General features: G+C 38.3%; 1 protein-coding gene across 15 annotated transcripts in view; it reads left to right on the top strand.

Moving 5' to 3' along the window:
- The window catches only part of PTPRM (protein tyrosine phosphatase receptor type M), a 482403-nt gene that overhangs the window by 330488 nt on the left and 136618 nt on the right, over positions 1-15297 (top strand). The gene's annotated exons all lie outside the window — the stretch shown is intronic.

The raw sequence follows: 15297 nt of genomic DNA, 5'->3' as shown, positions 1-15297 counted from the left end.
AGCATAACTTTCAGTAAGTAATAACTTTTCATTTTGATACAGTCCTTAGTAATGCCATTATATGATTCTTTGTTTACTCAAAGCCTTTGTTTTGTTCCCTGCTGTCAGCAGGTGATGAATGAGAAGGGTTCTTCAGTGACTTTAGCAAATCCCTTTCCGAGGCTATTCACCTTTTCTCGCTTTCCAGGTACAAGGAGTACATGATAGGTTTTGGATTAGCAAAATATTAATTGCATAGTCACAAAATGAGATGCATTTAAGTTTGTTTGATCTTGTTGGCTGGCAGCAAAAATCAGCTGCCCAGTAGATATCTGTCTTATTTAAAGCTCAGGTTTAAAAGTCATGGGGAACTAGGAGACATTTTTCGTATAATTACAGAAGACGGAGCATTACTTGCATGAGACAGACTGTAGTACTAGTTTTCAGGTACATATGGTAGTACCACGCGCTTGAAAGAAACACATTTCAGTAATGTTTTTATTTAAAAACAATATTTAGTTTCTCATGTTCCTTTTTAATGACTCCTCAAACTTTTAAAATATTTTTTCAATTAATATTTTGAAAAAGCATCATTCACTTATAGAATTTATGGACAAATTAGTAAATGTTTTCTGGCTTGAAAACTTGGTGAGCAGAACCATGCTTCAAATGAATTAAAGCAACAAAAAATTAAGCCTCTTAGTTGAAATTCCCTAAGACTTCAGAATATACTGAGACTGCTCATTTACTTAGTAATTCAGATTTTATATTACACTATTTGACACTTTACACATAGTACAATTTTTTAAAACTGTTCTTTAAAGCACTGTATTTATGTGAAGGTCAGAAAAAATTATCTCTTCCACAGATACAGTATTTCAAAATTTGTTTCTGTTCTTGAGATGAAAAGACCATATTTTCCATGAAATAGGCCTTCAAAAAAAAATTCAGTGTGGGACTGTTTAAATGTTGTTTTTAAAATGTCAAAATAGTGTAATATAGTAAGTCATGTCGTAAGTTGTTGCCATAATAAGTACATATGTTTAAATTAATACTTTAATGTAATTCATGTCTCAAGGCTAAGTCAAAAAACAAAATTGAAACAAATGGAACATTAAATTCGAAGAAATTGGATTGTATCATTTTTTCCCCTTTATCCACTGACAATGGAAAATAATGTGAAGTTTGAACAGGTTTTGTCCCCAGTTTTGCAATCGTAATATTGGATGTAATAGGGCTTCTTGTGATTACTTGGAGTACTCTCACAGCGGCTTCAAGAAAAGATCTGTCTTTTTGTAAGCATGATACAAATTTGATAACTCTGTAGTTTGGGTACATGAACTCTTCCAGAAGAAATTGTGTGCTCTTGACCTTGTGTTGTTTTGCTCTCTGTCTGGCGAAGGAAGGGAAATAAGAGCCCTGAAAAGAGCAAACAAGATTGGCCCCCGGTAGGAGGAAATATTTTGGACTTAATTCTCCACCTGTTTACGCACCACGCAATTTCACTGAAATTGGAGGAAATCTTACATGAATGCAGAATTCATTACAGTTTTATTTTTAGCTGAGGAAGTTGGTGTGGATTATAAAATGTTCTATATTTTGAGAAACATAATCTGAAGTACTCTGCCATTGCTAATTTACGACTTCTATACTGAGTATCATATTCAAATTTACTGATTAGTCATTGTAAATGCAAGCTGTAACATCCAAGCGAGCATCTATGCACTGAAATAGTTACTATTGTCTTGTGTGCTGCTTTCCTTATGTGCCGTGGGCTCCTTTTGCCTAGTAGGCTGCAGTCTCTGCCACTTCTAGATCCATCCTAAATTGAAATTAAAAAAGAAAAAATTGGCAGATGCCTAGAGCTGCTGATGAATCATCAGAGGTGGACCTACAGCTGTGCATATTTGGCAGAGAATTATTTCCATTTTATCTTGTGTTTGCTAGTTAGCCAGTCAAGAGACTTTACAGAAAAGAAGTCGAGTACGGCTATTGAGAATTATACTTCGTTTTAATGGGCTTAAGTGCCTCTGCCAGCGCCTTTCCTCCCACTCTTGCTTTCCTCGGAACTGGTGCATTTTTTACCTTTCACCTCAGGCAGGCAGCAGGTATTTTTTTTGGTCTGGCCGTAGTTAGTCCTGTATGAGTTCTTTTCTTCTTAAGATTAGAGCAAATTTAATAGTGCTCATTAACTCTGCAGCAGGTCTTTTGACTTTGCAGTCAATTCCAGAAAAAGGGAAGAATGGAGATGGTGTTGTTAGTGACACTTGTAATGACTGGTGTTCTCAGCATGGCAGCCAGCGCTGGCATGACTGCTTTCTCCTCACGCGTCTTCTGATGGGCCAAACCCCTGCGACATTGGCCACAGAGGAAAAGTACATTAGTAGTTTATTGTGTAATTATGGTTAAATGAGCTAGACAAGCCTGTTGTTCAGGTGACAGCAAGCACCACTGTGCTGACTGATGGCCATTAACTTTCATATTTGGGATTTTCATTTTCATAAAGCTTCTGCCCTCTGAGATCATTAATCATTAGTTGGGAGCTAACATAGCTAAATTCATGCAAATTCAAGCATCAGACGAACAAAAAGAGGGCTTGGAGCATCTGAGTTTACTGGAGACACTAGCGCCTGATAGAGATTTTGGGGAATTCAGTTTACCCCAGATTCTGGGGCAGATAGTTACAAATTGTAGCTGTTAGAAGTTGCTTTCAAGAAAAGGCTTCATTACATTGCTATGAGTAGGATGTACACCCAATTAAAATACAAGGTTGAGCAGGTAGCTTTTGATGTTGTCCTCAGTTTGAACTTGATATCAAAATGGTATGTTATGATTATTATTGAAATTAAGTACTTATGCAACAACGGGGCTGCACAGCAGTTAGGTGCATAGTATTAGTCTATTTTTGTGCCTTTTCACAAGTCGTTTCAACTTGTGAAATGTGAAGTAGGGAAATAGGAGACAATTATTGCCGAGAATTCTTATAACATAGTAATCATGTTGAGATCTTACTAGTATGAAATCTGATATTGTCTGTCCCAGCACCAATTAGTTAGGTGGCTTAGGACGGAAGTGCTTCACAGGTACGTCCTCTATATGGAAATCTCAATCCAGAAGCCTAATACAATTTTGAAACATTACTAAAATGGACTATATAGGAGTAGAGGTCCTGTTGCTTGGTACTTTATGTATGATTCAAAGAGGGCAAAATTGCTCCTACAAGAAAATTAATTGTACCAACATTTAGCTTTTTTATATAAATGTGAATAAAAACAAACCCTCCTTTTCATGAGAATTTGGTGGTTTGGGTCCCAGTTGAAGTACACGTTTCTTGTGTACCTAACTTGAGCTGAGGAGCCTCTGAGTCTGTTCTCAGTTTAGCTATCTCTGTGTCTCTTGCTTCGCTAGCAGATTTTCAGTGTTGGCTTCTGGAGCTCTGTATGGAGACTTAATTTGTGGCTCATTTCCCCAATTCCGTTGCAATTGACCTAGTACTTATGGCAGAAAGCACAAGGTTAGCAGATTTGCAAAATGACCCTAATAATCAGAGTCATAAAATTTCCAAAAAAATCAATGGTGTTGAAACTCTTAAGAGTGATTTCTGGATAATTCCAGGAAATACGCAGTCATCATGTTTAAAACTTCTGTAGTAATTTGTAAATAGTGAGAGAGGTTAGAAGCAGCCCTGTATTCTCAGCTGCAGCTGCCCCTGGAACTGGAGTAAGTTCATCAGTTAGCATCTTGCAGATGGAGGAGAGCACTGAACAGAAAAACAGGAATGCGTTTGAACTGTTTGATGTTTTGATCCATTAAGACTACGCTTATGATCTCTTCTGAGTCTTTAAATATGCATAGTTACATAGACTTGTAGCTCAGAATCATGTAACCCAAAATAAACGTGGATTACTGTAATTGTTTTGTAAGCTAGACTTAAATGATTTGGGGATGTCCCATGAGTTTTGTTGCATCTGGCAAAGTCTAGAATATCGAAATCTTTGGATAATATGCAGTGCCCAAAATAGCAAGGAGGGTGTTTTACTAAGTCACCATTGCTGAAAAATACATTTGTGGGCTGTGTGCCGTATGCTTTGAGTACAGAGGTACAAGATCTAGCTTTCATGCACAGATACTAAGCAATCTCAGAATTAGAATTTTATTTTTAATTAAAATACACCACATCATTTTTAAATATCTGTCTGAAGTCATTATTTCTTACACTGATTCCTTTTATCTTCTGATTCTTTTGGATCTAATTGTATTGTTTTATAACCAAGGCTTATGTTCCTATTTCTCTGTAGAAAAATTATAAATAATCCTTAACACTCAGACCACCACTAAGTAAATCCTTTTATTTTTATTTTATTAGCTCTTTCCGTAGTATGTGAGCCCCCCAGGGCAGTGACCCGACTATATGAAATAGCTTTCTTGAGGTGCAACACAGATCAGATCATTCATGTGGTGGAATAGCTCTGCTTTAGTTCATCTTTTCTGGGCATGTTTAGATACTCACTCCAAGTTACTTTTCCAATACCTACAGGTAGGAAACCCATAGTCATTTCTTAAGTTACCGAGACTTTTCAAAACTACATTAGCCCAGATGTGTTGAGTGAGAAACCATAATCTGTAGTGTGCTGCAAGTTTGGGTTTTTCCAAATAAATGGGTACTACAGAGAGAGTGGGGTGACGTATCAGAAGTGACTGATTGCTATGCCGGTCACACAGTCACAGTCAGTTACTGTCCTTGCTCCCTCAGTGTCAAGCAGTAAATTTGCAGATGAGCTGGAGTTTGGAGATTTTTCTGTCCTTAAAGGGGCAGTTTCAGTTTACAGTGCTTGTTTTGTGAAGGTACCAGACATTTAGTGTGGGAACCAATGTAACTCTAGGAAAAATAAATGCTTATGCAGTCTAGAGACATCTTGGTTCTTTCCACATTAATAAAAGCTTTGTCTTGCTTTTCTAAACAGGGATTTGAATTGAATACTGAGATTGCTTTTAGAAGTTGTGGATTCCATATACTCTTGACGGATAAACCTGAAAGCCTATCTTTATTATATATAACACTGAGACATAATGCATACATTCAGGAGGGGAAGAGAAGATAGGGACAGGTGCATGTATTAAAGAAGTTACTGTTGTATTTGAGTATTTGTATTGCTGTCTCATATTGATTCTTGTTCAGTTAGTGTTACCAATTTACCAGGGTGGACTGTATTCTCTATAGAATTGTGGGTTGAATTAATTCCGCAATTAGCCTGTTGACATTGTTTGGAGCTTCCTAAAAAATCTGGTTCCCAAATCTGTCATGCCTACTGTCAACAGCAGTCATTCTAGGCACTGAGATTTTGCCATTATCTACCAGCATTGTTGAGTTAGACTTTCAAAGAGGGTCTAAGGTGTATCATTTTCATTCACTTTTTTAAAGACTTTTCCCTATGGAAAAAGGTGCAATTCATGCGTTTTTTACTCTGGAATTGTATTTCTATATACATAGGTAGCTCAAAACTGACTTCAGATTCTTTAATTTTGAATATCCAAACAGGAAGAAGAGTTTTTCCTTATTTTAGTATTCGTATTTATTGTAGAAGAAGGCTAATAGCACTGGAAACTTATTTTCCCTAAACCCCAAACCTGCCATTACACTTTGTGTGACTGTAAATGTGTTAACAGTAAAGAAGCTACACTGCATATTAAGACCAAAACTCACTTCATAATTTATGTTGCTAAAGGCTTGTATTTTTCCTAAAAGACTGAATTGCTAGTTTTCAAAACGGCTTAGTGAAACATTGAACCAATCGACAGATGTCTGCAAAAGGCGGGACTACAAGGAATAAGGTGAATTTTGTATTGTATCTCTCCTGGTCTCAAGAAGGACAAGCAGCAGAAAAATGCTTAAAGAAAAATGGATAGGAGAAATCATATGGTGAATCTAGCCTAAAACTTGTTTGCTCCAGTAAACCACAGGCTTAATCACTTCTGTGATACCGATAAGAACAACTGTAAGGAGATGTTCTTGTCTATTGAGTGAAATCAGCACAGGGCACTGAGGTGTTGTAGTCATTAGTTTTACAATAACTTCTATTCACTGGTTTTGTTTTTGTTTGAGCTTCTTATCTGTAGTCTTTTCTCTGGCCCCTGAATCCCATGGGAGATACCAGCTGAAATGCCTTTGTAGAGCCTAACTGCAGAGGTTACGGACAGGTTAATGATAATTCACCTCAAGGTAGCATCTGTTAGTGTTCACTCTTAATTTCACAATGAAAACACTCTAATCTTGGCTCCTTTTCCTTCTTCTCCTTTTCATTTCCTTTCTTATCTACAGTGTTCCCTTGAAGTTCCCGTGAAGTCTAGACTGACAGATCCCTGGAGAGAAGAACAGGGGCCATTTGGTTTCCGTAGTGTCTAGCTGCCCAAAATGATCATTCGTTTCCAAATTTTCTTTCTCGGTCATTGTTTTCCTGCAATGAATTACCTAACTCTGGCGTGAGAGGATCAGGAACTGTAGCTCAGTTGCTTTCTTCTGTCACTCCTGAGCATTCTGTCCCTCTGCCTCCATTTGTGAGAGTCTGTGCAAGGATTCTATCTCACCAGGGTCCTTCCTAATTTCAGGGCTATAGCCCACATGCAAAATGTAGCTGGGACGATTGCATCAGCTGTGAAATTGACCCTCACAAAAACTACTCAAGCAAAGAAACAGAGGAATGGACTGTACTGTGTGCTTACAAATCCAGCAAAACCTGGCATTTCATCAGTCCCAGACACCCTGTTGCAAAAGAAAATCTTGTACAAGATTTATCATAGATATTAGAATCACGGCTTTATTTCATTTACAACTGTGTGAGAAAGGTTTTTTTATCACTACTACTATTATTATTAGACTGCAGCTTTTAGTGTATGCTACAGAGAGAAATCTGTAGGACTGTCAGAAGAGTCTTGCATAGTTCTGTTAGTTAACTCCTGTGCCAACCAGACAGCAGCAGCGATCCAAATAACAAGAGGTAGTAGATGGAATAGAGCAGAGTTTTGTAGCACTTGTGCCATGAACTACCTGCTCCTGTGAGTACTGAGCTGGTAAACATAAAGAAGCACATTTATTTTTCTTTTTAGCAGCTGAAACTCAGGACCGCTTCTGCATTTGATCTGAGATCCCTCGATAAGACCTTGAACCAAATGTCTAGGGGTAGCTAAATTATACTCAGTTCACCTGCAGAGGGAGTTAGCTTCTCTCCTTCTTTCTCATTCCCTGATTCCTCTGGTCCTAAAGACACAAGTTAGAGCTACCAGGGGCATCTCTGGCTTGTCTGAAGGAAAGGCAAAGCAAAGCATTTGCTAACCTGCACATTTCACAGTTGTGCAGGAATGAGAGGATCAGCTGATTTAGAGAATTACACGGCTCCACATAGAATCATAGAATTGCCTAGGTTGGAAGGGAACTTTCAGATCATCTAGTCCAACCATCAACCTAACTTTGACAAAACCATCACTAAACCATATCACTAAGCATTATGTCTACCCGTCTTTTAAATACCTCCAGGGATGGTGACTCAACCACTTCCCTGGGCAGCCTGGTCCAATGCTTAATAACCCTTTCAGTGTAAAAATTTTTCCTAATATCCAGTTTAAACCTCCCCTGGCACAATTTGAGGCCATTTCGTCATGTCCTATTGCCTGTTACTTGGGAGAGGAAACCAGCCCCCACCTGGCTACAACCTCCTTTCAAGTAGTTGTAGAGAGCGATAAAGTCTCCCCTCAGCCTCCTTTTCCCATTGCAAAGTGATTGTGTGCTTTCCTCCTGCGTGGTGACGTCAGTAGCCCAAAGTACATCTTCCAATATGGATTTGGCCAACGTGTTCATCTTGGGTATAATAATGTATGCATATTGGCTGCAGCAAGTAATGGTTTAGGTAGGCTAGGTACATTTTAGTTTGCTTAAAAACGTGTGTTGGATTATGCTTTAGGTATAATGGAATGTATTTTGCAGTTCATGGTCCTATTTGGCAATTGTCCGTGGAAGTGTCACTTCAGAGGGACTAGGTTCATGGCTTACAGTGTTTTTTCAAAAGCAGGTGAAATACTGAATGCTTTGTATTTCCTGAGATTTTTAAGGTAAGATTGTCACGTTTCTAATGCGTCATAGAATACAGCCTGATCCTTAGCTGTAACATCCGGGTGTTACTGGCAGTAGAACTTTGCTTTCTGCTTAACAAATAGGGAAGAGTCATGTCTGCATTTTAATATTTTCCAGATTAAGATTATAGAAGATATTTTAAACTAAGAAAAGAAGAGAAACACATAAGGATATTAGTAAACTGTGGTGATTACCTAATGCATGGTTAAGAAAAATAAATGAAAATGAGAACAGGGTACATTGGTTGCATGTTGAGTCCTAATACAGGCTGCCAGCAAGAATGGGTTTATTTTTTTCCTGAATAGGTTACTGCAGTTTCAGCTGCCTTTTGTCGGAACCCTGTAAACTTATTTTGAAGCAGGAGTACTGTGTGTTCATGGAAGTGTCTTGTCCAGTTCCCTGTCCACGAAGGGTTTTATCTAACTTACTCCTCAGATCCTACTGTTGCTGTTTTCCTTCCAGCTTCTTTTTCAACAGTAAGGTGTTGCGCCCAGCTCTTAATCCTGCCTTCTTATTCTGCTGACCATTTCCTTTTTCCTCTGTTTCTCTTCTTCCTCTGCTCCTCCTTTTGCTTACTCCTCTTTTCCTTTAGCCCCTTTTCCTTCCCCCCGTCCTTCTCTGCCAATACTGTATTGGCTGTCCTGTCCTGAAAAATATTTCCTTAAAATTGCTTTATTTTCACTCTGTATGCTCTGCTTTGTCTCCAGAAACTTAGTGCAAGCTGCCTAGTCACTTGTTCTTGCTCCATGCCTTACCATCTCTCTCCTCAGAACCTGTAGATGGAAGGAGAGGCATATCTGAGAACATCAGAATATCCTTCTGTTATTGTGCAACCTTTTTTTGTAATTCTTTTTATTCTTGATATTTACTAAGTGTCTGTTGCTTAGATAGACTTACTCTGTGGGAACATTTAATACGGTAAAATTAAGGAAAGACTGAGTTACGTGTCTACATGAGAATTTTCTTGCATTGGGGATTGTTTCTTTATTTTCATGGGAAAACAGCAAACTTTTTATTTGCTCATTTTTTCATATCTAAAAATTGATTTTGCGAAGGCTTTAAAAATATTCACCTCCAGGTTGAAACTTAGCATGCAAGATTTTACATTCAAAAAACAAAAAAATTATCTTAAGCGATTGAAAATGATGTCACCGTGGAAGTTGCAATGTGATGTTAATTATAAAAAGTGTACTTAAACACCCATGGTACTGTGTATTTACTTATGTCAAAACAAGGTAATGCTTACTGTATTAAGAATAGCTTTTCATTTTATGATTGCCTGTTGTTCTTTGAATCATAACCTTCACTCGTTTCTTTAATTTAGGAGAAAAAGCCATTAAACATAGATACTTCCTGAAAGTGTGTGCTGCATGAAAGCTTTAATTAAATCTACAAGTAAAGCTTTAAAAGAACAAGAATCAAATTAATTGCAACAAGGAGCATGCATTTATTTCTGTGACAGGCCTTTCCGCGTTAGAGAAAAGGCAATCTGTGTACCCTTATCTGAATTAGTAAACTCAATATCACTTTTCATTAGCATGGTAGGTCATTGCCATGCGTCTTCAGCGTGACACTGTTTACATGTTAATGACCTCACAAATAGAGTCTGTTCCAAGCGGTTTGCAGTAGTAGAAAGTTGTAAATCCATGAAGTGGAATAAACTGTCCTCTGCTTTCTGCATCATTGCTTCTTGCGAGTTCCCCTCTAGACTGAGCTTCATAATGAGGCAGCAGTATAATTAAGGCAAATTCAGTAAATGCAAATAGGGCAAAAGGATTTATGGCTGATTATGGTTGTTATAGCATACCTGAAATAAATTAATTTCTAAGCATCGTTATTAGTTGACTTTTCAATTACATGGAGTCTAGAAGTAGAAGGTATTGTTCACAAAAAATGTTCATAGCTTAAGTTAGCGAGTGTGGGTCCATGATGATGTATTCAGATTTACAAAGTGCTGACATACCCATGAAAAAACCACAGAAATATTCAGTAGAACGTATTGCTTTAGTTGTTTCATGTATGGTTGCTTTGTATTAGATGAGATTTTTAAGATTATAAATATGTTTTTTTCCCCCACTGGATAATGTAATGAAATCAGCATGCTCCCTAAAATCATATCCTTAAAAGAAAATGTCATATTTACATCTGGTAATTTGACTAGACAGTGGAAAGCTTCACTGCTTTAAAATCTTGGCATGATAAAGCCAACATGAAATGAGTAAAACAAACTCAGCATAGCCACTTAAATTTGATTGCCTAAAATATTTAAAACAAGGACCATTCTGATACCCTGCTGTGTGAATTAATTTAAGTGCTGAATGCCCTCAATTCCTATTGACTTCAGCACTTTGCAGAATCTGGTCCCGTATTTGGATGTCTCAGCCCTGCCATAATAAAAAGCCTATTTTTCACTGGTCATATGCAGCTTATACCTGGGATTGCAAGACATATACTCTGCCGTTCTGCCTGCAACAACCTTGGGAGTTGCTTTGCAGACAGAGAGTAATGGTTTCTACTTTAGTTGCTCACCTAATATGCAAAGCGAGTTTAATTATATGCTGTCCAACCCTCTCTGCTACATATTTTTCCACATGCTGGTTCTGGATGAAATACATACTGTCTACGTGCAGAGGTTACTAGTAAGTATACAGTGCCCCTGGAAGCATTTATGGCTAATCTTGCCCTCAGCATGCATAATGTAGCTAAGTACTAATTAAAGGTTAAAGAATAGGGATCCATCTTTTCTCTGCCCGGTGAGTAGAGGAATTGGTTCTCCATGGGGTCAGATGCTACTTTCAATTGAACAGAATTGCTGGGATGCTGCAAAACCTAACTACATGAGACTAAAATTCGAGAGACTCCAGATTTTCTCACAGCACAAGAGAGGACTAATAAATCACTGTCTTGTGTTGTGTAATGAATTAGCTGTTTTACTGTGTTTCATATAAATATGTAATGCTGCAAGGCATACATGGGTAGAATGTAGATTTGATTTCATAAGGGACATTTTTTTTGTCCTGCATACTGACGTCTGAAAATTGTCTGTCTCCCAGGCGTGCATTTTGCTATTAAAGAGAGCTAGAGTTCTGGCAAGGCGATAAAGTCACCACAAACATTGTAGCCCTCTCTCAGATCCCAGTAATAGCTGATTAAAGCAGGTTTTGATTACTTCTAAGTACTGCCATGACTGCTGCCATGCAATATAAGTGACACTAACTGGTGAGTGATGGAGCTGCGGTGGCAGATAAAAAACTTGGCCATTCAGTGGAAGTCTGTCTTTTTAGGGCTACAATTTCCGCACAATTTACAGAGGTTTTGTAATTTTAATATTAATACTTCTGCAAAACCTTTCACACCAGAATGGACTATAACTTTGCAGTTCGTTGAAGTCATCCTTTCAGAAATCCTGGTGTTCACTTCTTTCTTGTAGGTTTCTTCCTGACATAAAAATGTAATAATAGCAATCGCTTTTTAAATAAGCATTCAAATAGGTTATGGAAAGAGCATGGGAATCAAGAGGTCTGGTTTCTGCCACCAACTTGCTGATGAAAGTTCTTAAACCTTTGGGCGCCGTATTCTCCTCAGTAATTAAGTTTTGATTGCTATTAACTGCTGCAAAGCAGTGGTATCAGGACTATTGGAGGTCTGATAATCAGAGAAGCGGAGTGCTTCATGCTTCCTTTATCATCACTTAGGTTTGAGAAAATTCTGTCTTTGTGTTTCTAAGTAGAAAGGCATCACTGCCTGAAAATACGTGTTGTTGGAATATTAGTACTTGAAAATCGGTGATGGAGACATCACCAGCGAAGGCAGGATTAGCCACATATGCTTGCGGAAACACCTGTTGTCTTATGAGTAGCCCTTGCAAAAGCACCAGGGGAGGTGTAAAGTGTTTTCTCTGACACTAGCTGCTTTGACACTTCAGTGGCTGCAGCGCTGCCTCCTTTCCCACAGTGGGAGTAATCAGTATCTGAGCTTTACTGCTTGAACTCTTGTGCGTGTGGATTACTCTTTTGACAAAAAGAAATAATCATTATTTAAAGCCCAGATAATCCAGTAGTAGGTTCCTCGGACAAAGGTGAAAACAGTTAAACAGAATAATACAATAATTCAGCATCTCATGATTTTCAGAAATGCATAAATAAAATAACTGAGCACAATCTAACACTTAGAGTCTAATCATTTGCTGTCTGATTAGAAGTCAGGTAGCCATAGGGTGAAAATAAGATGGAAAAGGTCATATGATTAAATTAACTGCATTCAGACAGGCAGTACTTGTGAAGGCTTTTTGCTATGATTAAAGAAGATCAACAGTAAGTCAAGCAACTAAGATCAAGTTAGTGACCCTTAGAAAGGGAAATTAACCTCAATGATAAATAAAAGGTTACTTGTCCACTACGAACACTCCAAGATATGCTACTCTTGGTTAATCACATCTTTCACTTTCAGCTATGGACTCTGCATGTAACTGCCATTCTCATTATTTACAGAGGAATGCACATCTTTAATACAGGACCCAAATATTAAACTTATTTTCCCTTTACCTTTAACTCATGCTGCTTTTTAGTAACGCAGGAAATGCCTACTGTGGTCCTAGTGCTTATCCCATTAATATCCTATTGAATTTGTCACTGATTTCATATTTTGTTGTAAACAGATTCATCTGAGCAGTGCTGTTTTCCGCATCACTTAATCTCTTGTAGGTGTTTCCAATCACTACGTTATTGCCTGGTGGGTTAAAAATATTGACAACAGGTTAACATTTTGGTCACACGATTCTCCCTTTTTAATGCTGGGTGTCTTTTCCTTTTGTGGACATTCTTGGGAGCCTAGTTTTTCCTGCTGTGTCCTGCCAGAGTCAGAGTGTAATGAAAATCTAGGCTAAATTAATAGCGTAGGATTTTCATATCTCTTGCATTCGACTAATCATGGAAAATCTAGACTTTTATAGTCAAATTGGTTCTCTTTCTCAAAGCCTTTTAATGTGACTCAGGAAGTGCAGTGGTCCAAAGAGTTGTAAAACCCAATGAAAAGTCACTTGGTGTTATTTTGGTACTTGTGAATTTGCTGTGAATGAAAAACTGCTCTGTCTTTCATTATCTGAGAGTCAAGAAATACATATATACTGGGGTCACTAACCAGGAATGAAAACACAGCAGGAAAGGTCACTGTCCTGGTTCATGAATGCTGGTTAGTCACCAGAAGTTTAAAGCTAAATTGGCCTGTGTTCATCTTCCCTGTATCTCATTAGCCTCTGCAGTGCCTGTGATCAAGAATTTTCCTGTTGGGATCTTCTCCATAAATATTCGTGCAGATCTTGTCTGTTTGTCACAAAGGGATCTCCATGCATGTTAGCCACTTGTTGTCATTTTGTTAATTTCTGTGTGCTTGGTTTCTATTTGGTGTCGAGAAATGTGCCCTTTGCAGATGTAACAGTGGGCTGTGGCAGAATGGCTTTGTCTTTCTGAGGAAAGACAGCGATGGGGTGACTTTTTTGTTGCCTGTTTTGCTGTCAGATAGTTTACTGTCAGACAGTAAACCAAAACAGCTATTTTTAGAACATTTACAGGCCAGTCAGAGTGGGTTGCATATTTAAAAGCATGGTATAGTTACAACAAAACAAGAACTAGTTAGATGATTACTCAGAGTTTATGCATTTTGAAGTGGCATCATCCACTCAATGTTGAGTAATCCATGAGAAATTGGATTGAGATAGTAAATAAACCTACGTCACGTGCTACTTCTTCAGTATCAACTGACTAAATGTTAATGCCATGGTTCTTCCTGCTCTCTGCAGGCTGTTGTTTCATTGCATTGTGTCCTACAATGGTACTGTTGCCTTAAAAGAAAAAATCTTTTATTTCCTTGTCTGTCCAAGGTCAGTAAGAAGGAGAATACTAGTTTGTGTCATGTGCATGCAAGTCATTGCTCAGGAGTGAAATGTTAAAGAGAGGTTGAGCAGACCAGTAAATGTCCTAGAAGTTCAGATACTGTTAGTTTGCCCTTGCTTTAGCTAGTGAGAATGATTTGACAGCTGTACTTTGTAGTTTCTTCCTTCTGGAGCATGTGATCGTGCTTTGATAGCAACCCTTAATCTATTATTAATGCAGTTGTATGTAGATCAAAACTAAAGATCCTTAGTCATGTCAGAAAGTAATGCTAGTCTATTTTTATATCATTTGAGGATGTATCTGAAGTGAAGGAAACGAAGTGCCAGAGTACTAATGTCAGGTATTTCATACCTCTGTTCCTCGATGCAAGCTGTAATCTGAAGCTCTGTGGGTGTGCGTGTACGTGTGCACTGCACAATAAACCTCCTCAGGTTTTTATGCCAAGAAACTAGTAAATAAGCGCCTCCTTTTGAGTCTTTTCCATTTGTTGATTTTGAGCTGTGGCTTTTTATCAAGCTTTGAAGAAGAGAATGTGAGACTTTTTGGGGTGAAGTCTTAGTAATATCTAGTTGCCAACATTTTGATGATATAACGTGTATATCAGCTTTCAAAATTAAGGGGGTTAATTTAGTCCTGTGACTTTCTCTAATAACATGATTATTGCAGGTTATTTTGGAAGTAACGCAGTGCGGGTTATGTTCACTCTCCCATTCTGAAATGGGTTTTTTATGGGTTTAAGACAATGTGACAAGCTATAAAATTTTACTGCAGAAGAACACATGGCCTTCTATGACCTCATCTTCCAACAAGCTTTCCCCTTCCTTTTGTTCATACTCCTTTGAGGTCAGACAATGTCTGCGTGGATGATCTTTAAAAAGCAAGCCATTCGGCTCTTTGCATTGCTGTCTCATAGCTCAGCAAAACTTTTTGAGAAGAAAATTTGGAGGCCCGTGCTGGGGTGCTTCAAGGGGGCTTAATTCTGCTTGTTACAAGTCTCAAGACATAAGGTGTTTACAGCTTACCAGCTTTATTGCAGGAGACACTAGATAGTGTATGTAGACACCAGATAGTAAGACATGAGACAAATGGCTGTGAACTGGTAAGAGCCTATGGGCCCATGTCATCCCACTGACTTCCTGATACCTTCCTGGAAGGCCAGTGTGTCCTTGGCCACTGAGTCCCTCCTGCAGATTGTAAGACAGGTGGACACTAGCATACGTGCTAGCTTCTTGAGTATGATGGTTAACATGGATCTCCCAGGAAACCAACCCCCCTGGGCTTTGGGATGATCATTCTCAGTTT

This window comes from Larus michahellis, chromosome 2 (genome assembly GCF_964199755.1).
Source record: "Larus michahellis chromosome 2, bLarMic1.1, whole genome shotgun sequence".
In the NCBI taxonomy this organism is placed as follows: domain Eukaryota; kingdom Metazoa; phylum Chordata; class Aves; order Charadriiformes; family Laridae; genus Larus; species Larus michahellis.
This window is presented reverse-complemented; position numbering and strand designations above follow the sequence as displayed.